The sequence below is a fragment of the Agelaius phoeniceus genome, chromosome 1, assembly GCF_051311805.1.
Source record: "Agelaius phoeniceus isolate bAgePho1 chromosome 1, bAgePho1.hap1, whole genome shotgun sequence".
In the NCBI taxonomy this organism is placed as follows: domain Eukaryota; kingdom Metazoa; phylum Chordata; class Aves; order Passeriformes; family Icteridae; genus Agelaius; species Agelaius phoeniceus.
Genome location: NC_135265.1, coordinates 40,326,114 through 40,351,852, shown reverse-complemented (window position 1 = coordinate 40,351,852; position 25,739 = coordinate 40,326,114). Strand labels below are relative to the sequence as shown.

General features: G+C 41.5%; 1 long non-coding RNA gene across 1 annotated transcript; it reads left to right on the top strand.

Annotated features, from left to right (window-relative positions):
* The first annotated feature begins 1,516 nt into the window (after window positions 1–1,516).
* LOC143693931 (uncharacterized) lies at window positions 1,517–19,626 on the top strand. The gene is made up of 5 exons (XR_013181992.1): window positions 1,517–2,036; window positions 2,166–2,283; window positions 4,886–4,978; window positions 10,836–10,905; window positions 15,739–19,626. It is a non-coding gene; the product is annotated as an uncharacterized LOC143693931 (long non-coding RNA).
* The last annotated feature ends 6,113 nt before the right edge of the window (window positions 19,627–25,739 follow it).

The window sequence follows — 25,739 nt, the reverse complement described above, 5'->3', positions numbered from 1 at the left end:
TAAATGAGGAAAATACATAATTGCTTCCTAGAGTACAGCTCTGTTTATTTTCTGCTACCTCTCTGCTGCAAAACTGGCTATTGATTTCCTAACGTGTGTATTTCTGTCCTAATGACTAATGACTAAGCCTTAAGCTGTGCCAGCCCTGGCAAAACAGGTTGTATCTGTGCCATGCTGAAGTGGACATAAGAGGAATTTTTTTTTAAATTTAATTGACATAATCCCTGATCATGTTTTGCTAAGCTGAGACTGCTTTTATGTTCAGCGCTGTGGGGACAGAAGGGATGGGAAAAGTCCTGGGAGAACAGAAGCTTCGGAGACACATGGAATTTATGCTGAGTCCATAAACCATTGGTCCAAGACTATTTATATCCCTTGGAATATCCTAAATATGAACATGTTTTTTAAATCTAGCTTTTTACCCTGACGGGGTGTGTGTTTGAGAGATCCAACAGTCTTTGGTTTTGCATTCTGAGAAAACAACAGCCAATACCCTGGCTTTCAGAATGGATACACAGCCAAGGCTTCTGAATGCAATACAGCTAATTTGCAGTCTCCTGCTGGGAACCTGGTGACGCTGTAACCTGAACCTTTGATGTGACCAAAACTGGCCTCACACAGGGTACATTTCTTTTGAAGCAAACACACAAAAAGCAATAACAAAACCAAAACTCAACCCCAACCCAAAAGCAAGTAAAAATCTTGGATAAGGGAAAAACAAAAATAAAATGGTGACTATTCCTTATCTGGTTTGAAACAAGAGCTTTTTCTAGAGCCTAATCTATATTCTACCTCTCTTTTCACTACAGCTTGTCAGATGAATTTTGAAACGCAAGTAAAAAATTGGTAGTTTAAAAAAATTGCTCCCATTAAACTATTTTAGAGGGTTATAATCTAGTCAAAAAATAGGTTCTAAATCTAGCTTGGTTTTACTTGCTAAAGGGGGTTTTGAAGAGTGATATGCTGTAGCAAACTATACATGCACATGCCTTGTAAGTGGTATCAGCTGAAGAGTTAATCCTTATAGAAAATGTACATAACATTGACTAGAACTCCTGTGATTTTCTGTTTTCCTGTTGAATAAAGTATCTGGGAACCATGAATGTGATACATTGCTGCTACTAATGCTGTAGCCTGTCCCTTTGTTTAATTACTGCAATTAATCTTAATCTGTCTTTGTTTGGCAACAGTTAGGTTAGGAAGAACCAGCTGAATGCTTTTCTAAGAGACTGCTGTTTTGAACACTAAACTCAGTCTTTTCTTTGGCAGATGAAAATATCCAGCATTTTATTGCAATCTGAGTATGTGCTGTATGGTTCCCCAAAATACAATTGTGTATTACTAAGAGAGTGGGAAAAATATTTGCTACAAAGGGATTTTTTTTTGTGTACACAGTAGAAAAATGAAATTCAGTGTATCAAGAACATTTTGCCCTGTTCTGCCTGTAAAAATGACAGCTGTGTTTCACATTGTATGAACCACTCACATAAGCATTTAATTCACTCATTGTAAATTGAGCTACATAAAGATGATGTAATAATTAGGTCTGAAACAGATGGAAGTCCTACTTTAGATAATACTCTCACTAAAATAGCATTTGCTTGCTTCCTTCAGTTCTATACATTTTAGTCTGTAAAGATGTACTTCTGATCAGATGACAGTAGCTGAAAATAATAGAATAGGCAAGGTTTGCAGAAAATTTTCTGAGACAGAAGATCATTTTTTTTCAGTACTGCATTTTTTTAGGCATTGCTGTATATACGTTGAACCCTGTGTATGATTTCTGGGTCGTGATTCTAGGAAAATACAGTGAAGGAGTAGCAATCTCATGGAAACAGGCTTGAATTTTTCTGCAGAGTGTCAGTGAGTATAACTTCACCCCATACAGGCCAAAGGACCGTGAGCTGCTGTGGTCTCGGCTGGGCAAAGATCAGCCCCATGGGTCATTTGGTCCTTCCCAGCCTTTGATTATGTGAAGAACATGACCGTGCCCACAGGGAGGATGGAACACACTGGCCAGATAGTCACATACAAAGGTAAGTTCTCTGTTTCAGATGGGCCTCCATCTGAAAGAAGATGTAGATAAGAAGAAAAGGTTCTTTTGCTCTTTTTCCAGTGCTCATTCTTGTGAGAGCCCAATTAAGCAAAGTTTCTGCTGTTTTCAGCTCTTCTAGACATGAACAAGAGGTGGAATCCCATCTGCCATAGAAGAACTTCACCTGGGAGAAAACTGGAACCTAATGCAGGATTGTGCAGAGCAGGCATTGCCACATGAGTGACCAGGTAAACTCAGCTTCTGCAGGTTTCAGTGTTAGCCTTGGTAAGAAAATACTGGGTGTGGGACAAAGGCATCAGGTATTGTAAATGCTGCAGAATAAATTGGTCGTGCTATATTTGCCATTTCTGTGAGCTGAACACTTGGGATATAGGGACATGCCAATGTTAGTGACAGCATTGCATGGCAGTGGAGAGTGTGCTCAGATCATGGGATCTGGAGGATTTTTTTCCAGAGTGAATGTATGCCTGACCTCTGTTCCAAAATATTTTAAACAGGAAAAAAACACCTGGATTTTCTGACCCTCTGCATGTCTATTTTTCTTCAGCATGGGAAAGACATGGACCTGTTACAGCAGGTCCAGAGGAGGGCCAGAGAGATTATGAAGTGGCTGGAGCACCTCTCCTATGAAGACAGGCTGAGAGAGTTGGAGTTGTTCAGCCTGGAGAAGGGAAAGCTCCAGGGAGACTTGGTACCTTCCAGTAGTTAAAGGGGGCCTGTAAGAAAGATGGGTGAAAAACTTTTTAGCTGGGCCTGTTGTGATAGAACAGGGAGCAATGGTTTTAACCCTGAAGGAGGGTTGATTTAGACTAGCTATAAGTAACAAGTTTTTTACAATGAGGGTGAGAAAACACTGGAATGAGTTGCCCAGACATGTGGTGGATGCCCAGTCTGTGGAAAAAATTCATGGTCAGGTTGGATGGGGCTCTGAGCAACCTGATTAGTTGAAAATGTCCCTGTTCACTGCAAATGTCCCTGTTCACAGACAGAAAATGTCCCTGTTCACTGTTTGTATGAGAAGACCTTAAAACTTCCTTCCAACAGAAACTATTGTATGATTTCATCTCTATCCTAGTGATGACCAGTTGTGTCTCACACAGTTCCACTTGCCGTGAGGTGACCTTTTAATGTTTACACATTGTGCTGCTTCAGCCACAATAACACAACTCAGTGAAGAGCTGGGGAAAACTGAAAGGGTTGCATGGATTTGTTTGGAAAATAGATCAGTGTCTGCAAAATCAGTGTGCTGAGGTTTTGTGTTGATGCATGATTTGGTGTTGGCTGGTTCATGCAGGTAAGGCTGAAGAAATCCCTCTCTGCACCTATAATCCCAGTCCTTTAACAAAGGGCTCTCTGCTCCAGGGAGTGCAGTCATGTTTCAGACCATTGCTCAGACTCAGTATGAATGAGAGCAGATTAAAGAAACAGTTAGCATTAATACCCCTCAGTTTAATCAGCACAGAGTCACCCAGCTGTGTCTGGGCAGGCACCACTTGCTCCCTGGAGGCCCAGTCCAGCACTAGGAGTACACGTGCTTGTGTTTTGCCAAACAAGCTTCAGTCTGTGCTTGCAAGATGCCCTCCACAGGGATACTAGTCCAAATCACATAGATGTATAGAGAATGACTCCATGAGTGATTAGTTCAAATCTAAGGATTTTAAAAGCGAGACATGGTGATTTTGTTCACTTGAGGAAACATTCAGCATTTATTTATTGTTATAAAAAAAACACCAGCAGATTATAATTACTATTTTCTTTTCTTATTACTCTGGCAATCAAAAACACTACGGAGAAAACCTGTCTTTGGCCCAAAGAGCTTACAAGCCAAGCATAAGACAAGAGATAGCAGATAAAAGTGATGGAGGCATCCAAGTTGTCTCAGAAGTGAAATTAATGAATAGATGCTTTGTTTTAATTTTGTTGTTAAAAAAATAAGGAAGGAAATAAAATCTCAGGATTTTACATAGTATTGCATCTGACTCCAAAAGTGAGCTTGTTGTAAGTGCCTGAAAAAATGGAAAGGAAATGAGGAGCTGGATTTTCCACAGAGCTGTTATAAATTCCAGTGTTGGTATTTCTCTTATCCAGTGACTCACAAATAGGCATCTTCTGTCGAGACTGTTGTCTCCCAGGAGGAAAAGAGCACAAACACACTGTGAGGCTTTGTACTGTTTTAAGTTTGGGACAAGGGTGTTATTCATGAGAGGGGCTGAAATCAGACATCCAGGTCACGCCAAAGAAGATTTCACGCATCCTGTGTGCTAGTCCATAACACTTCTGCTATATTTGTGATGCATGCTCTGTAGAAAAAAAGTATTTTGTGTAAGCTTCAAAAAACAGTTTTCTTTACTGCTGCCCTTTATCTTCACCTGTCAGTCACACTGCTAACTGCAGGCAGAGGCTTGTTTAGCATACTGCAGAGATGTGTCCCTTTGTTCGGTTTACAGATTCTGCACCAAGGACTTGTTTGTTATCTGGCATTATTAAGCAGCTGATTTTGCAGGAGTGCATTTGAGCCATGGATTGTTTGCCAGCAGTTTATAATAAGCCAAGAATGAGCAACAACATATAATCAAATCCATTATGACTACATTAAGATTACAGTAGAGAAAGGAAATTGAACAAACAAAAGTATTGCAAAAGTACAGCTAAGAACAATGAAGATATCTGAGCAATGCTGTAAACACTTATTACTACTTACATAAGGTCCACATGTCTGTGTACTCTCAAGCCTGAGACTGAACAGACTTTCCTTTTAAGGCTGTGCTCAGATAAGGTCAACCTCTGTTAACATGGAATCATATCAAATACAAATTTGTTTCTCAACAGCTCTCTTAGAAAAACTGAAACCATTCCTTAAGTGGCCAAACTCTCCCTTCAGTCCTGAAGATTTTTATTATTGAAGAAACAAGAGAAATGCAGGTAAGATGATAAAATTCCAGAGGAATATATCAACCTTAGGGAAAATAAATATTTAATATAGACAAATTTAAAATTTAAAAGAAAATAGTAAATACAATACATAATGGAGTACCAGTATTTAAGACTCATTAATACAATTAATGCAGATACATTTGTCAATGCAGAAAACAAATAATGAAGTAGGTGTAGTGACAGTTCAGGCCTGAATGGTCACCTTCTTCTTGATGTGGGGAGGGAATGGAAGGCAGAAAAAGTAAATACAGGCCACTAGCAGAGAGGAGGTAGAGCACCAGGCTCTACAGAAGGCGACTGGGAATAGTTTTGTAAGTCAAATGTGTTTTCCAGTTCTCCCTTATATGACATTTGCTGTGGGAGAGGCGTTGGAGGTGGCTGACAAGAGCAGCGTCTGCCCTGCACACAGCACACGCTGGTGGCCGGCCCACGCGCTGCCAGCAGCTCTGACTGCCACAGTGCACACAGGAGGGGCACTTGCAGCAATGTGCAAGGTCCAACCAGCCACAGAGGCATCCTGGCTACAGAAAAGCATTGTTTCTAAGGGAATGGTCTCATGCAATAACTGCTACTGCATGACAGAGCAGAAGTCTGTTTTTCCCTGCCAGCATCTTTTGATGAAAATTTTAATAGCAGATTTTGGATTATTTGGCCATTAACTGGATTGAGACATAGCTCAATCAGCTACTCTGCCATTAAGATCAGTGGCTTTCCTGGGATTGAATTTATCTAGAAGAGAATTATTCACTGTGTTCTCAGAAGGAAGGATTGTATTTCAGTATTTTGGTAGAGAAGACTGCTGAGGCATAACGAGAACACAGAGAAAGAAAATATATAGCATGCTGTGCAAATGATATGGTCCTCCTTTCTTCTCTGCATAATTCAGTCCTTGCCAGATTTTAGCAGACAGGCTGCACTCAGTTTGCCTTTCAGAAGCTGATGATTGGAAATGCCAGCTCTCCCCTATTTCCCTGCAATAGGGGAAATGCACCTCCAGACACAGCAAATGACTCCTTCAGAACGGGGTCTCTGAGGAGCTAGAAATCATTACTTTTCCCCCAGGTTTCCTCTCTGATCATTTTGTCATTTAAGCTTAGCATTGTAAGATTAAAACAGGAACTATCTGCAGGATGTAGAGGCAAATTAAGCTTATTGAGACTGAAGAGATGATCTCTTTTGGTCAGTACATTGACACTAAAGTAAAGCTGGTGGGAAGCAGTCATGGATCTGTCCCACTAGGACAGATCTGGTTGTATCTGGGGTGGCGGGGGGGAGAGGGAATTGCTACCCTCTCTCTGCAGAGCTTTCTGCTCTCATATAACTAGGCAGTAAAAATTAGTTGGAGGGGAATTCTTATTCTTCTTAGGCACAGCCCTCTTGATTACAGCCAACATTATCACTGCCTTCTGGGAATTAAGTCAACGCCTTTGAAAATTAAATCATGGGGAGGGTAGCTGGTTTTCCAGCAGTTCAAGATCTGAAATGCCTTTCAGGCTTCACAGAAAGAAAACCACTGAGCTTTTCTTCATACTCAGAGAATGGCACAATTGTGACCTTTTTTTCAGTTCAGTGTAAACCATGAGAAGATCAGCTAAGAGCATAGAGCTGAGTTGCCTTGGAGAGAGGCTTTGTTGGTAAACTCTGCAAGGGGAATGGAAAGTGATCAGCAGTTTCATGGGTCAGCAGCTGGCCCCAAAGGGACATGTGGACTTTTGGCTATCTGCAACCCAAAATCCTGCTTGGCCACACAAAATCTGTAGCCTGAACAAGCCCAACACAGCAGCATAGCACCTGCCCAGTTTATGCCTGGGCCATATTTTAAGTCTGGGTCTGAGCTCTATTCACCCATTAAAAAGTATTGGGCACAAGTTCTCTGTGCAGAGCAGAGATGCAATGACCGGACAAATAAAACCCAGGACTGTGCCATTCCCTACTTCAGTGTGATCAGGACATGAGCAGCAGCCAAAGCTGTCATCTCTTATCCCATACCTATAGGAAGCACTGAGTATCTGGTGTCTGGTGCCTAGAGAGACCCAGCTTTACTGGCTGCAGAAGCACAGAGATGAGCCAAAGGCATTATGACAAATGGGCACTGGAGATTATGGGGTTTCTGCTCAGGCACTAGTCCACACTGTTGTGCTCTGTGACTCCTTTACCATGTATTCAGATAATATTTGTATTCTTGATGATCTATAAATTAGATTAAAAGCAGATAGATAAAGCCTGCTCTATAGGATCAGGCTGCTGAGGCATCTGTGCTGGTATCCTGCTCTGGGATCAGGTGCTCGAAAAAAAGGCTCACAAGGCTCAGTAAGTGACATGTAAATAAATAAACTCCTCCCTGGTCCCCTCTCACAGAGACTTTGTTCAGATTCAGCTTGGCTGTGTTTAGAGGCATTCAGAATTCTTTCTTTTATTTCAAAGTGGGAGTTTTTGTATAGCATTAAAAGAGCAAGTGGTTAATGAAGCATTTTTATGATGAAAAATAGTTTGTGCTTATGTATGTGCATTTTTTGTAAATATGAAAATACAGCATCCTCCTACATGTATTTACCTTAACATCAGCATATACACATACCAAATATTTGCTCAGTTTCCCCCATAATTTAATATGGAGATCTCTAAGTATCCCTTTCTTCGTGTGCCCTCTCTTCCCCTCTCTCATATCACTTCAATAAAAAGCCAAAATCCACAGGAATATATTAATGCTGTACAAACATCTGAAATGTGAAAAGAAGTGAGAGAAAAACTGTTTCCCTTACACGAAACAGTGAGGGATAAAATGAAGGCTCATCAGCTCTGTGTAAAGAAGCAGAGATTCAGGTCAGGTATAAACCTTCTCCAGTGCTAAAGCAGATCAGGTTGTGGAATTAACCACCTGAAAAGATCACTGAGTCACATCAAAGGAGGGATTGTGGAGCTGGAGGCTGTGGAAATTGCACTGGCATTAGGATGCAGCAACAGAGCCCCAGTGAGGCTGGCTCAGCTGCCTGATCCTGCCACCTCCACCGGGGGTCAGTTTTTATTTCATGCACAATTTAATGTGACTTTTTGCCTTATCTGCATGTAACAAGCTTGTTGTGCAGCTCCTGGTATCCCCTGAGTGAAGTCTCAGGCTATGGCTGAGCTTATCCAGCCTCCAAGAGATGGGGAGAGATGACTCTGCCCCAGCTCCTGGGCTTTGCACTCTCTGGGAGCCCTGGAGGGCCAGGAGAGCTCCTTGGTGGGCAGGGCTGGCAGCACTGCAGGGAGGAGTAAGAGCTGTGGCTCACACCTGCAGCAGGTGAGATGTGAGACCAGCAGTGTCACACAGAGCTGTGCCCCATTCCACTGCTGCTCATGTTGACCACAGCTAATGAGCTGGAGAGAGCAAACAGCAGAGGCACATGGAAAACAGCTGGCTTGGCATGGCTGTGAGCACATTGAGCACAAACACTGATCTGTCACTGCCACTTCCACATTGACCAGGTCACCAGGTGCCAGCAGCCAGGGCCAGTGGGAGGAGGATTCTTGCTCCACCACCAGCAGCCAGACCTGCACTGGACTGGGGACAGGGAGTCTCTGTGTGTGCAAGCAGATGGTGCCAAGGACTGCATGTGTTTATGTGCTATGTATTATAACCTGTGCCCCTCCTACTCTAATTTCCTTCCAGATTTTTTCTGCTGTGTCTTTCTCATTTCCATGACAGTACCATATTCCCAGTGACACTGACAGGTGCTCATCACTGGGATCAAGAGGACAAAGGTCCCTGGTCACAGTAATGGTATACAGTGATCCTAATTGAGCTGTAGTGTGATGTCTTTTACTTGCCTGGCCTTTTTTCAAGCAAAAATTGACTTCACTGAATCACAAACTCGCAGAGTGGGTCAGGTTGGAAAGGGCCAAAGTGGGATCATCTGGTCCAACCTCCCTGCTCAGGTAGGGTTGTCCTAGAGCAGATGGCACAGGATTGTTTCCAGATGGTTCTTGTGTCTCTCCAATGGGAGAGACTCCACACCCTCTCTGGTCAACCTCTCTGAAGCTTCATGGCCCCCTCCAATCCTGGATCAGTGACAGACAGACAGACTGTGTATGCATAGCAGCTCTATACAGCAGTTTGAAATTAAAAAACCCCAAGCCATGCTGAGTTTATCTGTCATTACACACAAGGGCAGTGTGTAATGTCTCCTTCTGGGACCCAAGCTGGGAAGGATACTCTAAGGGGTTATAGCCAGGCACTGGACAGGCTGCAATGAGAGAGCTGTGCCTGGATGCAGTCAGCATCACTCTGACATGAGCTGAAACTTGGCACTTCATCCTGGCTGCTCTCAGTGACACTGTCCCATCCCCAGTGTAAGGCAGCAGAGCTGGAACTGGTTTTAAACTGATGGCAGTGAAGTTTTTCGAAACTAATGTCCCAAGGACTATGAATACTTAAAACAGAGATCTTAAAGAACTCCTCTCTTTTACATATCCAGTAAGTCTTTACTACAGAGGTGAACAGAAAGACAAGCCTTGCAGGTTGAGCACGTCTGAAATGGAGATTTGTAATGAAGGTAGCGGGTTCCTAATCTGTGTGTCAGGGTGCTTTGGGCTTGTTTTTGAGTGAGCCACCAGTGTGTATACAGTCAACAAGGAGGGCATAGGAGGCTGTAATCTGTGGTTTGCAGTAACCATGTGTTCTGTGCACTGCCAGGTGCTGTCCTTCTGCTTAGGGAGGTGTTGCTATTGATGTAGCTGGTCTCCCAGGCTGGGCACTCAGCAGCTCTAATCCTGGAGAGATATCCGTGTTTGGCTTGAGTTGCATTTGCATGAACAATCATTGTTATATCAAAAGAAGATAAATTGCCAGTCAGATAATGATTTGAATGGAGTTTCTGGGAAGAAGGCTGTGCTAAAAACAAATACCTATTTATGTATATGCATAGTGTGAGGATTATCACATAAGGAAAGTAGGATATAATGCAGTTAAATGTGTGTAATGCTTCTCCACACCTCCACATGCTACTGTGGGAATTAAGTTCCTTTCCCCTATAAACTCCTCTCTGTTCTGGCAGGAGAGGGTCTGGAAGGCAGCTGCCTGCCACTACTAAATGAATTGCACAACAACCATTGCCTACATCCCACTGGTCTGCAGAGACTTTCTACTTTCATATTTTCAGTTTTCAGTCCTATAAAAAAACACTTTAAAGCCCAAAGACAGTTGACTTGCCACAGATAATTACGGCCTCCCTTGGTCATAGCTGCATGCCTTTCCTATTTATCCTACCTTGCCTAAGGGGAGTATCTCTTGCTATGGAAGACCAGGCCTGAGTCTGTCATTAATATCACTTACTAATGTGTTGTTCTCCTCCTAAAGAAAACCCAAAGTCACATAATCTCCTGGAAAACAAAAAGAATATTTAACATATTTATAGATCTCTCATCATTGCTTATTATAGGCTGTTGCCTTCTGCACAGACTCAAAAAAAGCAGTGTGCACAAACAGTAAAGTGAAACAAGCATGTAGTATCTTGCATGCTTCTTTGGTTAAAAGGTTGTTTTTAAAAGCTGAAACAAGTATATGTTCTGTGTGTGAATATGGAGCAGAACAGTCCATCATGATTTCAAGTGAGATTCCAACCAAGAACCCCCAGAGTACTACCTGAATAAAATACCTCATTATATCATGCTTGAAAACACTGTCAGTGCCTGTAACTAAGATCTGTGTCTGCCAAGTTTTCCTGCATTTGAGGAGTAATTAAATTATTCCCACCTTCCTGGAGATAGATTTGCAAGTCAGATAAATTACAGCAACAAGCAGGTAATTAGATGAATGTTGTCATTTACAATGGTATTTATTTAATCTACAATCTTCTACTTACAGCTGACTGGACATTAAGAAGGGGGATGAGGACTCACAGGCTGTTTAAAAGCATTGGGTCCACGGTGCATGAGTAGGTCTAAATTGATGTAACGACTTTCCATTATATTTCCTTCATATTTCTTGTCATGCTTTGCATCAGCTCCTTGCATGTCTCCCACTTTCATTAAGCAGTGCCTGAATCACTTTCTCTGTTCCCTGCTATGTGATTTTTCTGTCTCCCATTCTCTAGCCAAACCCCCTTCTTTATTTCCTCCCTGTGATTTGAAAAATGTCTCATCCCATGTTCTGTGCCGGAAGGTGAGTTTGGAAAGGAAGCCACAGGTCACAAAGCCTGGATAATTCACATACAAATATATTTGCACTAAAGGTTAGACACTTGCATCATCCACTTTTCTAGCCTGAGGTGCAGATAGCTAATGTGTGCAGTAGCTAAATAGCAGCTTGATGTTTTTTTAAAGGTTACATTGCTTTTAGCTTATCTGCATTATGCTGGGCATGGTGTTACTGGCATTTCATGACACCAGCCTTACCTTTATTCTGACAACAATACAGAAATATCCAGAAGCTACAACATGATACAAGCTCTTCATGATGGTTATGCTTAAGGTAGCCTTACAGAAAAATGCAGATTTAATTTCTGTCAGAAAAATAAACTTTTCTGAGGGCTGTGGTATAAAAGTGAGCTCTCTTCTCATTCTCTTCTACATCTTAGCAGTCATTTAGCTCAGTCTGAAAAACCAAATGAGATGATGATAATAATAAGATTTTTATGTCATATTGTATTCAACCCTTTTTATTGAACTGAAAAGAAACAATACAGAAGGTAGAACATTTCTTCAGCTGTAAACTAGAGGAGGGAAAAATGCAGTTTCTCTCTTTACCCAAATGGAAAGAAAAAAAAAAAAAAAGCCAACGTGCCCCGCCACCCCCATTCTCATTCCCTAAAACACAAAATTAATAAAAGGGAAAGAGCCAGAGGGCAGACGAGCATCTGTCTTTTTTCTATGTCTGTGAAAAAAAAAAAGAATTTTTTTTCTTTTGACTTAAAATAATATCTGGTGCAGTAACAATTTTGGATGTTGGAGAAATTACCAACAGACTTTGATTCAAGCCAGCACTTTGAACCACATCTGGAAGGCAGCTGAAGGCCTGGTAAATTTAATGAGTTGAACATTTCTATGCTTCTAAACTAAGCTGCTTTTATCCATGTGGCAGTGACAGCTTCAGATTACACAAGTGGGACTCTGCAATCTGCAGGGTTCAGGAAATGCTGTACCAGGGCTTTCAGCCCATCCTTCCTGCTCCACAGATTATGGGTCGTTTGAGAACCAAGGAGATCTGTGGAGATGAAGCAGAGAAATTTGGCATTAATGTGTCACTACACATGAGAGAACAATTGTTTGTTTTGATTCTGTACAAAATCCCAGTGCAGATGATGAGAGCATTCCCTCGCCTGGAATTCACCAAGACTTCTGGAAAGAAAAACACAGCAAAGGACACTACTGAACAAGATCAAACATGTAGTAGTCAAATAAAACCACAATTTTGATTGAGATGGCAGATGGAGTGAAGTACTAACATGAGAGTTGTTTAATGTGAAATGGATTTTAAAACAAGCATTTCCTAGCATCAGGATTTGAATGTGAGGTTGAGAAGGAGCATCTAAAATTACATGAAGAGGAGACTACAAGAAGATTTTTTCATTATTAGAGTTAGGTCAGGTAGCTGGACCTAGAAGGAAATTGTAGGAAACATTGATTGGAGCAGAAGAAGAGAATCTCCTGTGGGAGTCCTGTTGGCCAACAAACTGAACCCCAGTCCCCACTGTGCTGCTGCAGCCACAAAGTCAAATCGGATCCTGGGCTCCATCATCAGGGACATGGAGCAGAGACACAGACATGATCATCCCACTCCATTCAGTGAAGGAAAGCATTCCAATATCTAATGAAGGTTTATTTTGCTGTAGAATTGAAGAAGGGAATGATAAAGAAACACACAGCCGTGGCTGAAAATAGATAAGAGAAAGGTTTAGGTTAGACATCAAGAGAAGTACCAAGCCTGTTGTATGACACTGACTTATGAAATTGCTCCTTACAAAACGTGGCAACAGGTGTTGCAAAGAAATCTAAGGGAAGAAAGCCTTGGGAGTTAATACCACTAAATATATTTGTCCGCTTATGCCTGTTTGGGTTCAGAGAGAAAAGACATGAGTGGTCCTTCCCATCCCTTAACCTCTTGTCTAGTACCAGTACAGTGAGAGGGATGCAGCCATCCTGCTGTACTGTGTGCCAGGTTAACCAGGGACAAGCTGAAGTCCATGAAGATCTCCCTTTAATGTCACTGGGAAGGTTTTTCCACTGGTGCTAGGAAACAGCTTGCTTTACATTTCAACCCCATTTGTGAAGCTGTTGCTTGGATGTTAAATAAAAATATGGTACCTTATAAAAAAAAAAACAAACTAGCTCTCTGTTTTCTATTTAGAACATGTTATATTGTCAGAATAGCACAAGGAATATATTGCCACAAAGGGGAAGAAAAGAGCCCATGAACCCTCAAGGTGTATCACATTATCTTTTGGTACATAGACAATGGTTTATTCCTTGACAAGGAATATTCATTCACCTTCTTTTCTGCATTTTTTTGTTGTTGTTGAGTGGGCAGGCTGTGATAAGGGGTACTTAATTTGACATTGCAAGTATTTATGACCTACAAAACTTGATATAGACCAAAAAGAGTGGGCAGGGGATGGAAACTGAGAGCTGGCTTAGCAGCTGAATATAGACCTAAGAGCCAAGAAATCCTCAGTACTAATTGTACTGCCACTACTGATTTATGGAGTGTCCTTGGGCACTGTTAAAACTTTGCAAGGGTTTTGAGGTGGAAGCGAGCTATGTGTTTCTATTAAGATGGCATAATGAGGCTTTAATTAGGGAAAAATTGGCTACTTCTCTGCTGAGATGGAATAACTATTGTAGATGTGAATATATAAATACTCTACTGAAACTGAAAAGGAAGTTATTGTTTCCTCTGACATGAAATCTTGAGAATGGGCCATAGAACAGTTTCAGCATTACAACAGAGATTGTATATAGCTTTGTATATGACAGTGTCACCATCAAATGCAAATACACTTTAACTAATTTTAATTTATAATTAATTTTAATTGAAAAGATTGTTTTCATTCCGGGGCAATTAATATAAGCCAATATGTACTCATGACAGGTGGAAATTTGGCCATATTTCCTTCCCACTGGGCCATTAAGCCAACTTTGACATTTTTATACATTTTTAATTAAATCACTATGATCTTTGCAGGCCACTGTTTGCTCCGACAGTATTTTTAAGCTTGAAATTCAAAGGTAGATTATTTAACAAATGTGCACAAAGATTAAAAATTGAATCCCTTCAGTGTTGAGACTGCATTGTCTGTTATCTCTGTTTTGAGTAAAACAGATGGTTCATATTGCAAATGATGCATGAATAGGACTTCCCTAATGTGATGCAAATGACTCTGTGAAACTGGCATTGTATGGAGGAAAAGAGGCTGATGTTAGTAGAAACTTCTTGGACAAACATCAGTAACGAATATGTTCTTTGATTATGTTTTGCCACCCGTTAAAAAGCAAAGCATGTTTAGAAAAAAATAATCAGAGAGAAAGATGTCCTTTCAGAGGCTGATAGTGTCAGGGACAATAAACCAGTCAGCAAGCCAGTGCCTGCTGCTGCTGCTGATTCCCATGGTCACCTTTGGCAAGTGCAGTCACTCGGTGTCTCTGGGTCAGCCTCTGGAACACAAGGGTTACAGCCTCCTGCTGTTTATCATTTTCTGATGTGTTCACACCGTGCATGTTTGGGGCAGACATTTTCCCCCAGTGGCTGGCACAACCACTGGATGCTGCTGTATTCCTGAAATTGAAAATAAACAACAGTGAGATGGGAAAAATATTTCTTTGGGCTTGAATGACCTTCCGTGTGCACTGGTTTGTATGGAATAGATATTATAACATAAAAAAGCCATTTCATTTGAGCAGAGTTTCTCACCTCACTGTTCCCAACAAAGTATTTTCTTGAAATACCTCATTACTACTTTAAGCAAACGAGGATCAGGTCTAAATTCCTCTTTAAGCTCCCAGTTTAGAACAGGCCTTAATGAGCTTTCAGTCAGTTCCTACAACTGTCAATATATGTGTCTCAGTGATTAAAACTAAATATATTCCCAGGCTGGTGTAATGCTGACCAGATTTACATAATCTTTACAATTACAGATTCTTACAGTTTTTGAGGAAAATTCAGATCTATCAAAGGAAACCAGTATGGAAAAATGATTTGTATTATCCTTAATTATGGTATTGACAGTGCCCAACAGCCTTGTTTTAAAATGGAGCACCCCAATCACCATGTTATCAGCTTCTCTATTTTTTGTGTGTTTTACTTCATTTATTTCCATTATCATAGATCACAGAATGGTGTTGTTTTTGGAAAATAGTTAATAAGTTATTTATTTGGGTGTTTGGGCCTGGTGGCCTAAAGGTTTTTACAAATTTATGAAATGTCTGAGAGAGCAGCTGCAACAGGTTGAGCTGAAGAATGGGAAAAACATGTTCATAAGAAAAAAGAACCCCAAAATCTTGCTTGTCCTTCTATTTGCACATCACTCTGTCTTGCAGATTTTGATCACATGGGTTCATTTTCATGTGTTTATTGCACCTACTCCACAGGCACCCCAATATGGTCAATATGTGGTCTTGCTATTAAGTGCCATAATTGATTGCCAATTATCCCCTGGAAAACTTTCCTTTTCCCTGTTCAAATCATGTTGTCGAAGAACACTAAGCCCTCTGTCTTTCCACAGCTTCTCACTTGATGGATCTCAACCTTCTTTTCTCTGTTGATCTTGATGCAGAGCACAGAGGTGGCAAGACCCAAGATGGACCCTACCAGGAAGAATCTGAGAAACCCTGGGAAAAAAAGATGATATCCAGGATCACCAGTTGGGAAGGCTTGGGCTGAGAAAGGATTGTGACAGAGCATGTAAAAAAAGGAAGGTATGGAAATTTGAAATTCTAAGAACACGCAGAAGTTTGGAATGCCATGAAAATTTGCCTTGTTTTAGTTGTTGAATATTATATAATCTGTCCTCTCTTTGCAGGAGTGCCTAATTCCTGTATTAATTACAGTTTTTATGGCATACTGGGCACTCCTGTGCATATTTGCTTCAGAGCTCACCAACCTGAAGACATGGCTGAGGTTTGCTCCTTGCCTAATAAAGTCTGATCTTGAACAGGTCTGTCTGGCCACTGTAGTGAGTGATGCTGGCAATCCTCATAAAATGAAATGTTCAATATTCTGTGTGTAGAATCACATCCATTTTCACAACATCTGGAATGATTCCCCTGACATTTCAGGGTTCTTTAGCTTAAATGTTCCGTGAAGTCTGTGTATAACTAACAGTTGCTGCTTTTCTTCTGGAGTGAGAAGAGAATGTACAGTTTTGCATCCATTTGTGTGGCTTCTGGGACTTTTTCTGCTTTTACCATTCTCTGGCAATGCCTCATCCTGGGTCTGCCTTTGGCGGCAGCCACAGCACTGAGGGGCCATGCAGGCAGAATAAATAACAAGGCAGTGCTGAGAGGCTTTCCTTGATAAAAAATTGCTGTAGGCTGGGCAGAGAGGGCATTTTTTTTTTAGCAAAGAAAAGGCTCCCATGGCTGCTGCTGTAGGAAACAGATCCATTATTGTCACTCTCTGTTCTGGGAAGGGACAGAAGAACTTTTTGATTTTCTTTGGTTTCTCTTGTATAGTCTGCTACAGCAGCCAGCATTAGCAAAGCCAGACCTGTGCTCATCTTTTCAAAATATCACTTTTATTTCTGAATACTGATTACTCAGGCAGACTGCAAGGCAGAGCTGTGAGAGTTTCAAAAGCAGGGCAACAGATTGTTGTACTGAAGTGGTAATGACACGAAAAATGGAGGCAGGGTACAAGCAATCCACTTAAGGGACCTGGAAAAGCTGTGAAGAAAAGGATTTGGGCTGCAAGACAGATGTTAGATGAAGGAAGTTTTTTACTTAGCACTTGTTAGACCACATCTAGAGTACCATGTCCAGCTTTGCCTCCTGCAACACCAGAAAGGCACCGATGACCCAGAGCAAGCTCAGCAGAGAACCTCCAAGATGATCGAGGCAGGAGCACTTGCCTTATGAGGAGAGACTGGGAGAGGTGGGCTTCTTCCATCAGGAGATACAAGGGCTTTGGAAGGATTTAACAACAGTGCCTGATGAGTACAAGGAAGTCGTGGAAAAGATGGAACCAAGCTGTTCATTTTTGGGCACAAGAGTGGAGCATAGACAGTTGAATTCTCATGAGATTTAAGGAGAAGATTTTCCACTGCGAGGACAGTCAGGCAGCAAAGCAAGGAGGCTGTGCAGTCAGTCTCCTCTCTGGGAGGATTTTCAAGACCCAACTGGATAAACCTCAAGCAACCTGCATACCTTGTTTTATGCAGGGGCTTGAGCCAGAGACCTCCTGACCCTTTCCACCTGAGTTACTCTGTGATCCTGATTACCAGCCCCTCCATCCTACTGAATATAATGGCTGCTCTGCACAGCTCACTACAGCTCAGTCATCACCCAAAACAGCCACTACATGAACTCTTAACCTCAAGAAAAAAATGTGTAAGCCTCCAGGATCCTTGCAATATTATAATTTGTTTAAGAAACAAACCTCGAAATGTTGATCTCAATATCTTCAGTAGAGTTACAGCCGTTCAGAGCTGTGGAGAGCATGAAACAATGGTTTCAACTCAGAAATATTCCCTACATGTGTTGTATTAAGCCTGAAATCCCATGCTCTCAGGCCACCAGTCCTCTTAAGGGTAAGTTAGTGCTGGGTGCTCTACACTGCTTAGAGGTCCAGCAAAGTCAAAGATTGGGGTACCAGGAGAAGTTTGAGATGCTCTTTTCTTTCAGAGTGTGACAGAGGAAATGGTGTTGATCTTCTTCTCATGCCCTCTTGTTTGCTGTTATTATACATGTATGATGGTTCTCTGCTTTGAACCTCACACTTTAAGATGTAATTACAAACCACAGGGCTGGTGTTTTGTATCAGTGTTAGAGGGAGATAAACAACAGCTACCAGTTGGAATTTAGCACTTGAGAAAACACACAAGGGACGGTAAAGAAGTTACAGCAAAAAAGGTCTGCCAGGTTTAGCAAAAGATAAGGACTTTTTGAGTCATAGTACAAACAGATGAAGTAATAAAAGACCACCTTTGCAAAGTGAAAATAGGACCATTCATAACTTCAATAGACAAAAAAAGAAAGAAATTGACAATAGATATTTATATTTGGAGAAAAGCAGGCCATAAGCCTATGCCACTTCAAATGTTTTCTAGTCCATTGAAAAGTAAAAAAAAAATTACCATGTCTTTAAGAAGAATGTTTATAAATCACCAGACTTTCATCAAAATGTACAGCCAATTGCTTCAATCCTTTGGTGATGGTACAGTAAAAAGGAAAAATGAGTTTATATGGCCAACCACCTTGCTATCCTGATGTATGTCCCTTGCAAGATAAGAGAAAAATTAACAAGATTTAATTAATGGAGATGTAAATAGAAGTAAAAGGTGTGAATACCATTTCATGACAGTCAATATGATGCTGTTAAAAAACAAATCTTGTCAATACAGCCTGATTTTACTATGAATTATGTGTTTGGCCGATAATCACTGTCATGTAGACATAAAAGATTTCTATGGTTTAATGTGTACTGTTTGCTGGCATAGAATAATCTGAGCTTTTCAAAAACGAGCAACTGCATGGCAAGGTTGCAAAAATGAGCAATTAGTGTCAATAAAGCTTGGATAAGATGAATTTAGAACTTGCTAAATGGCAGATTGCAAAGCTGTTGCTAACATAAAATTTTCTCTGAATGAGTATGTTCCTAGTTGCATCCCATGGTGGTATCTACTAGAAACAGTGTTGACCAACCAATTTCATCAGTGATTTGGAATTAAATGCAACATCCTTGTTGATTTAAAACAAACCTGTGAATATCACATATGCTGCTGGAATAGAAATTATAATGACATGACAACTATACAAAATGGTGCAGGGAGTTTAGGTGTATGAGTGTATCAAATAAAGCTTTTTAATATGGCTGAGACTGTATCTGCAGAGTTGTGGAAGCAGCATTAACAAGGAGAGTCTCAGAGTTGCCACAGTGCAAGCAGAGTCCCCCTGTGATGCTCTGGCAGTGCAAGCAAATATAATGCTCAGCTAAATAAACTTGAGATAAACAAGTAGGAGCAGGGAAGTGATTCCACTGGAACTGAAATATTGCATGAAGTCCTGATGCAGGCATCTTGAAAAACATTTTGGAAAATGAAAATGTGCAGAGATGATTTGAGGCCTGATGAGTTTGAGAAAAGGGTTTATTTGTAGAGGGTTTGATCTATTTATTGTGAAGTAGCTTGATAGCAGCTGAAATAAGGAAAAAAAAGGAAGGTAAGGGACAGTGAATACTTAATCTAGTGAGAAGATTTCAGCAAGAAACAAGAACAGGGTTATTAAGCCAAAATTTTGGAAGCCAGAAAGGGTTGTAGGACAGGAAGATCCATCATTTTTTTAAACATTTGGGTACGAGTCTTTTAAAAAAAATTAAAAAGGGATGGTGAATCTGTTTCTGAATCTTCACCTCTATTAAGAAGAAAATGCCTTGAAAAATAGCTTTTAGTCAAGAGTTCACTTGGTGTGGTAAAAGAAAAACTCCTCAAGCATTAAGTTGGTTAAACAGACAAGAGCCACTCTGAGATCTTCCCTCCTGTTACCACTTAGGTCTCTCAGAGAAGTCCAAGATGGGCATGTGAGGGTAATTCTGTGTTTGTGCTTTTGTTTTTGGTTTAAATGCCTATAGGGTTTACCCCAACCTGTGGGTCTGTCTGTGCTCTAGCAACACTGGTCATACTCATCCTTTTTGTTGCATGTTGAATGGTTATCACGGTCTTTCTGAAATGAGAAGAACTGTCTGTCTGTCCCAAAATTCCCTCCAGGCAGGGAAGAAACACTAGGAAAACATCCTGCCAAGAGAACTTTGTTTTCTGAAACTTGTAAGTAAGAAACAATTAGTGAAGGAAGTGTGAGCCATTGCGTTTTCTCTCTGGAAGGATCCCTTTCCATATTATTGAGACTGGTCTTATTACAGCCATCTCCAGCTGGCAGGAAAGTTATGTATGTACTCAATAACAGCAAACATCAATGAAATGAGCCTTTAGAGCCCCTTACTGTGCTTGAATCACCTTTATTGATGCAGTGGGATGGAAACTGCATTTCCAATAGCTGTAGCTGATGGACCTCAGGACCAGATGGAGGAAACTGCCTGCAACTGGGGAGAGCAAATTTAAACTGCTCCCGAGTGCCCCAAAATAACCTCTCAAGCAGTCATGGTTACAGGAGCAAAAACAGAGCCAGCACGGCTACAGACATCACCCAGCCAAAAATGCTCTTCCAGAGAGGCACTTCATCTGCCTGAATAAAGCAGGGGTGGGAGTCACTCACCTAAATGTAGGTCACCTGGGCTGAGTGGTGACCAGGAGAGGTCAGTGCTGAATGGGCACCCAAGTGTGATTCAGCCCACCCTAAAATAGACATCTAAATTAAGGCTCCACAGAAGTGTCTTCTCTCTCTCTTGGCTGCACAGGGAGTTTTCTAAGTGGCTCAGCTATAGACTGCTCTGCTGCAGATGTCTGCCTTCATTAACTTTTAGGGTCTTAGGACCAACTCAATTTCTGCCACCTGTCAGCACAAGGAAAGGGCCCTGATGGGCCACTGCCACACTTATCGTGTACAGAAAAAGGAGCAGATGTGATTTCATTGTGTTCCACATGCAAAAAAAGGCACATTCACACTGGCTGGTGAGCACTTACTGCAAGCAGTCCGGGGAGGCAGTCTGGGCTCTGGTCATCCAGTCTTTGTTAGCAATATTTGGACACTGCTTATAAATGAGTGAAAGTGATTTCTCAGCTTTTTCCCTGCTCGTTATGAATGAGGATGGATCCAACATTGATATCAAAAGGTGACATGCTCATTCCACTTTCCAGCTGAGGGCAAACCAAAAAAGCCAGTTCAAACTTTGCACCAGTGACATGTGGATAATATGGTGGTGCAGTTTTTTTCCGTGTTTTCTGATTATAAATGGCAATCTGAAGTTAAGGTAGGGCTTCAAATTCCCAGAACCAAAGTGCCACCAGTGGCATTATCAGAGGGCTGCAGGAGGAGTGATGGACTGGGTCCTGTTGCAGCTCAGTGCTAGGAGGTGAAAACAGCATTACTGGAAAATTTGCACAGAGCTCTGGGGCTTCCCATGTCCTGTGGGATGCAGTGCTGTTTTTGAAAGCTATAAAACAAGTCAAGTGACTCGAAAACATCTCATTATTTCATTCACTGGGAAAAATATCATCTCTGTTAGAGATGGACTGTGAAGCAGTATAACAAAAGCAAAGATTAGTTCAAGGTTCCTGGCATTTTTTGAGTTGGATATAATTTCACTTGTGTGAGACCATTTCCCTGCAAATGGAAGACTGCAGTTACAACGTGATGGAAAAAAGGAGGGGAATTTGCAGTAGACTAACAGAGAATAATCTGATACCAAAGAGAAGCCTCTGACCTGTAGATTTACACAGTTCAAAGAAATGAGAAGCTGGCCAGTAAGCCTCTTAAAATGCCAACAGTGCCTGAAAAGGGCTAACAAGCAAGTTGCCATGTAAAAAACGGCACTGTAGGTGACGTCAGAAGCAGCTCTTTGAGCAACTTCAGAAAAGCCAGATCACCATGAAGTTTTACATGAAAGAGGACCTTAAATTCCTAACACACATAACATGTCTTAAAATAAATATTTTTATCTTTCCAATATACATCTTCTGTCTTTCATTGTGGTTCTTGCTTTCACCTCTTGTCTAAGACCAAATTAAGAGCCAATAGTAAATATCAGTTTTCCATTCTCACCTGTCACATAGGCCAGAAGACACTGACCACTGTGCCTAAAAATATTTTCAGAGACTAGACACAGAGGATGTGTGATGGACAGAACCTGGGGACGTGCATTATTTCTGTAGTGAAATAAAGCCTGCAGCAGTACTAGTAGAGGGAAGCATCCTGGTGGTGGTACCAAATAAAATGGGACAAATATGTATTGCAAGCACAGTATGTCTCAACCCACACTCTGTCAAGTGAGCAGGCAAAGGAGGGTACACACAGGCAAGTCAGGATCTGTTCCAGTGGAAGTGGGTATTGGGCTGGGCCTTGTTATGTGCAAGCACAACTGATTAAGCAAAACTGCACTACTGTGAACTGTGGAAATTGCTAATGCCACCAAGGGGAAGGGCCTTTACTGTTTGTGCTTCTCCCACATGCATTTGCTGGAGCCAAGATGCTGCTTGTGCATCTGCAGTGCTGCTTCCCTTTGTGCTGGAATTGTTTCACTCTGAGTTCATGCTCCCAAAGCCCTACTCTGTCATTTACCCTCAGTGTTCCTCTCTCCCCTCCCAGGTTTTGCTGTATCATTGCTCTGACATGCCCACTATGATCATACCCGACATTATCCTGTCTGTTTTTTCTTCCTGACAGCCACTCACAGGAAATTCTCATCTGAAGGAGGATTTGTGAAGACACCGTTGCCTCTGTGTGTTGTCTCTGACTTGTTCCCTTTTTGCAGTTCCTGTCATAGCTCCTTGCTGCTCAGTCTCAGTTCTCTGATGAATCTAATCTGCTTCCCCCTGCTCCTTGACTGAAGATACCTTCACAGCTGTTACTCAGCACATAGCAAGGGAGACAGCTCCATCTTATTACTCTCTTTTAAAAGCAAGAGCCTTGTGCAAAATGTTTGCTCTCTTGGGGGTTGGACTAGATGATCTCCAGAGGTCTCTTCCAACTCTAACAATTCTGTCATTCTGTGTTTCCTCCCTTTTAAGTCACTCCTTCCTTTGCAATCTGAGGTGAGCTCTTCATTTCTCAGCCCAGCTTTGGACCCTGGGGTTTGGAGAGAACCAATATCTCTGTCAACTTTCACTCGGTCATCAAAGTCACCTTTTTTAATTTGGAAATTAATTTTAATTCTCTGTATTGGTCAAAATCAGTAAATACCTTTAATGTGACTGTATGTGTGTGTGTCCATTCACACTGAGGTAAGAGCTTGGAGGCAGCACTCAGAAGATCCAGCAACCTGCTCCCACATCTCTCTCTTTCCAACATAAGGCTTCATGAAGTCCCGCATTTTTCTACAGATCCACCCCTTACCTGTGGTATCTCTCAGGTCAGCTGGACTGTGTGTCCAGCTCCTCCATTTAAAACCAATTTGCTTCATCAAAGAGTTTATTAGCATGAGTCAAATAGACCCCTTCAACACCTTCAGATTATTTCTCATTGAAGATATCTTTTTTTTTCCTTCTAAAAAAGAGGTGCTGCAAATACATTTTCACCTCCTAATACCACAGCCCTTGCTTGGGAACTTCTTCCTCAGAGTCAGTGTAATTTTTCAGTGTGGATGTGAAGGGATAACCACACTCCTAAGGGTTATATGGCCCTGAGTCAAGATGTGCAAATTCCCCTCCCAGCTCTGCTAGAATGCTGACACATTCATTACAGAGCTTGGAGGTGAACAGCAAGGGTCAAAAAAACCTGCTTAGTGAGGTGCTCTGTGAACACATTTTTCCCTGAAATGAAGGGAAGAGGCTGAAATGTGAAATGATCCTCGCCATTTGTACTAGGGCTTACAGCGTAGTTGGACTTTATTTTTAGCTCTTTACTTTTGTTTTTGGACATTTATTATTTATTTCACATCTTGAGAGAGGCCACTCTTGCTCATCGCTCTCTGAACTTTCAGGTAGTCAATGACTTCAGCTCATGCCCTTCCCTGCTTTGAATAGATATGGTCCAATAAGCCTGACTACTGCTGGCAGACTCCCAAAGTTTCATTTGCTAGAAAATAAGCCTAGTGCCTTTTATTTATTTATCACCAAGGTACTTCAAGTTTCCAGACAGTTTTCAAATTTGAGATTAGGAGGCATAAACAAGCCAGTTGATTAATTACAAGAGGTGTTTTATACATTAGATTCCATTTTTCAGCTGCTAAGTAAGAGGGAAAACCTCCTCATCTGCCCAAAGACTGCCTGTTTGCTCATGTGGCTACATGGGAGCAGGCTGCTCTCTCTTTGAAATTGCTGTTAACAAAGAGGAAAGATTTCTAGTCTGAGGAAGCAATGAAGAATGAGAACACCCCTCCTTGTCCTTGCTGGTGGTTCTTCACCTCCAGATCCTGGATAACCACACAATGAACCAACATGCCTTTTATATGTTGCTCTTTATTTCTCTCTATTCATTTTGATGCAGCCTAATAAAACCCCAGCATCCAATGAGCACAGCCAGAGTTGATCTTCACCAGAGGGAGGTTGGGAAAGCCTGTCTCCTGCTTTCCATGAAGGCACACTCACTATAGCAACACCAGTGATTCCCAGGATCTGTGTTGTTCCCTTGCTGCCTTTGTAATGGTGTCTCACCCCAAAGCTGCTCAACCTGCCCACACCTGTGGCAAACTCAGCCTAACCATGGCATTAGAAAAGGCATTGTAGGAACCCTTCAGTGTCTGCCAGGTTTGTGTCAGATGCCAGGGTCCTTGTGTCTCCCCACTAACTTGGGGTCCACAATTCCTGATAGTACTGACATTATGGGACTGGCACACCTTTCCTTTCCATGCAGGAATGCTGTCTTTGCTGCTGCAGTCTGTGTCTGCTGCCCTTCCTCCATCTCACCAGCAAAGGTCCCCCTCTCTTAAGGTAACCCCAGCCCCAGACTGAGAGAAACAGAAGGAGAAGGGAGGAGTAGGCCTACAAAGGTTTTATCTCTGGCACCTCTCTAACAGCATCCTATCAATTTCAGCAACTTCTTCCAGCATTTCCCCATGGACAGAAGTTTTCAGTTGGCTTGTAACAAGATAATTTTTTCACTAAGTGAAATTGGTCTTGCTACCAGAAACAGAAGCAGTGGCAAATTATATCTGCTAATTCCTATCCCTGCATCATTCCCAAGTGGTTAAAAGCTCTGAGTGCAGAAGACAGCGGGGAAGGGGGAAGGGTAACTAAGTGATGCCACAAAAAATGAAAGCTATCTTGAAACAGAACATTAGAGTATAATTGAAAGCAGCTGCACTTTTTAGTTTAATGCCCATCCTAGATCCAAAATGAAAACAGTAGCTACAATTGTAATGAAATAAAGGCTTAAAACAGTCCTAATGAAGAGTGAGATTTCACATATCACAGACTTGGTCTTCTCCTGGCTTCTGGAGAAAGGAACGAGGGTCCCTTGGCACTTGCCAATGTCCTACCTTGACATTTCTAAAAAGTTCTAGGAATATACCATTCAAAGACTACAATAGCTACAAAAGGTGACTGAAAATGCTATGAATGACCAAAAGTTAAAAGTTGGAGATCTCAGGATAGATTAATGGTCTATGCATAATAGTGGGACATAAGTAGAAAACTCAAGTACCTGAAAATGAATGAAGTAAATAAAGTTCTAAATCAAAGAAGAGATTGCAGTAAAACCCATCCTCCCCTCCAACATCCCACCCTGCTCTGCTGACAAAAATGCCTGAAACCCATGCACACTGAAAAAATGCTATGTTCTCTAAAGGAAGGCAATAAGCTAGACATGGAAGACCGTGGAAATGAAGACAGTGCATCCATTTTCAAGTGTTTTCATGACTGATGATGACAGATCCTTTCCTGGCTGTGAGTGGTATGAGAAGGAACTAATTTTCTTTGGCTTTTCTCAGGCATACAGAAAATAAGGCAATGAAGCATAGATAATATGGTTTGGCAAGTGACTTCTCTGGGTATTCAGTAGGACAGATCTT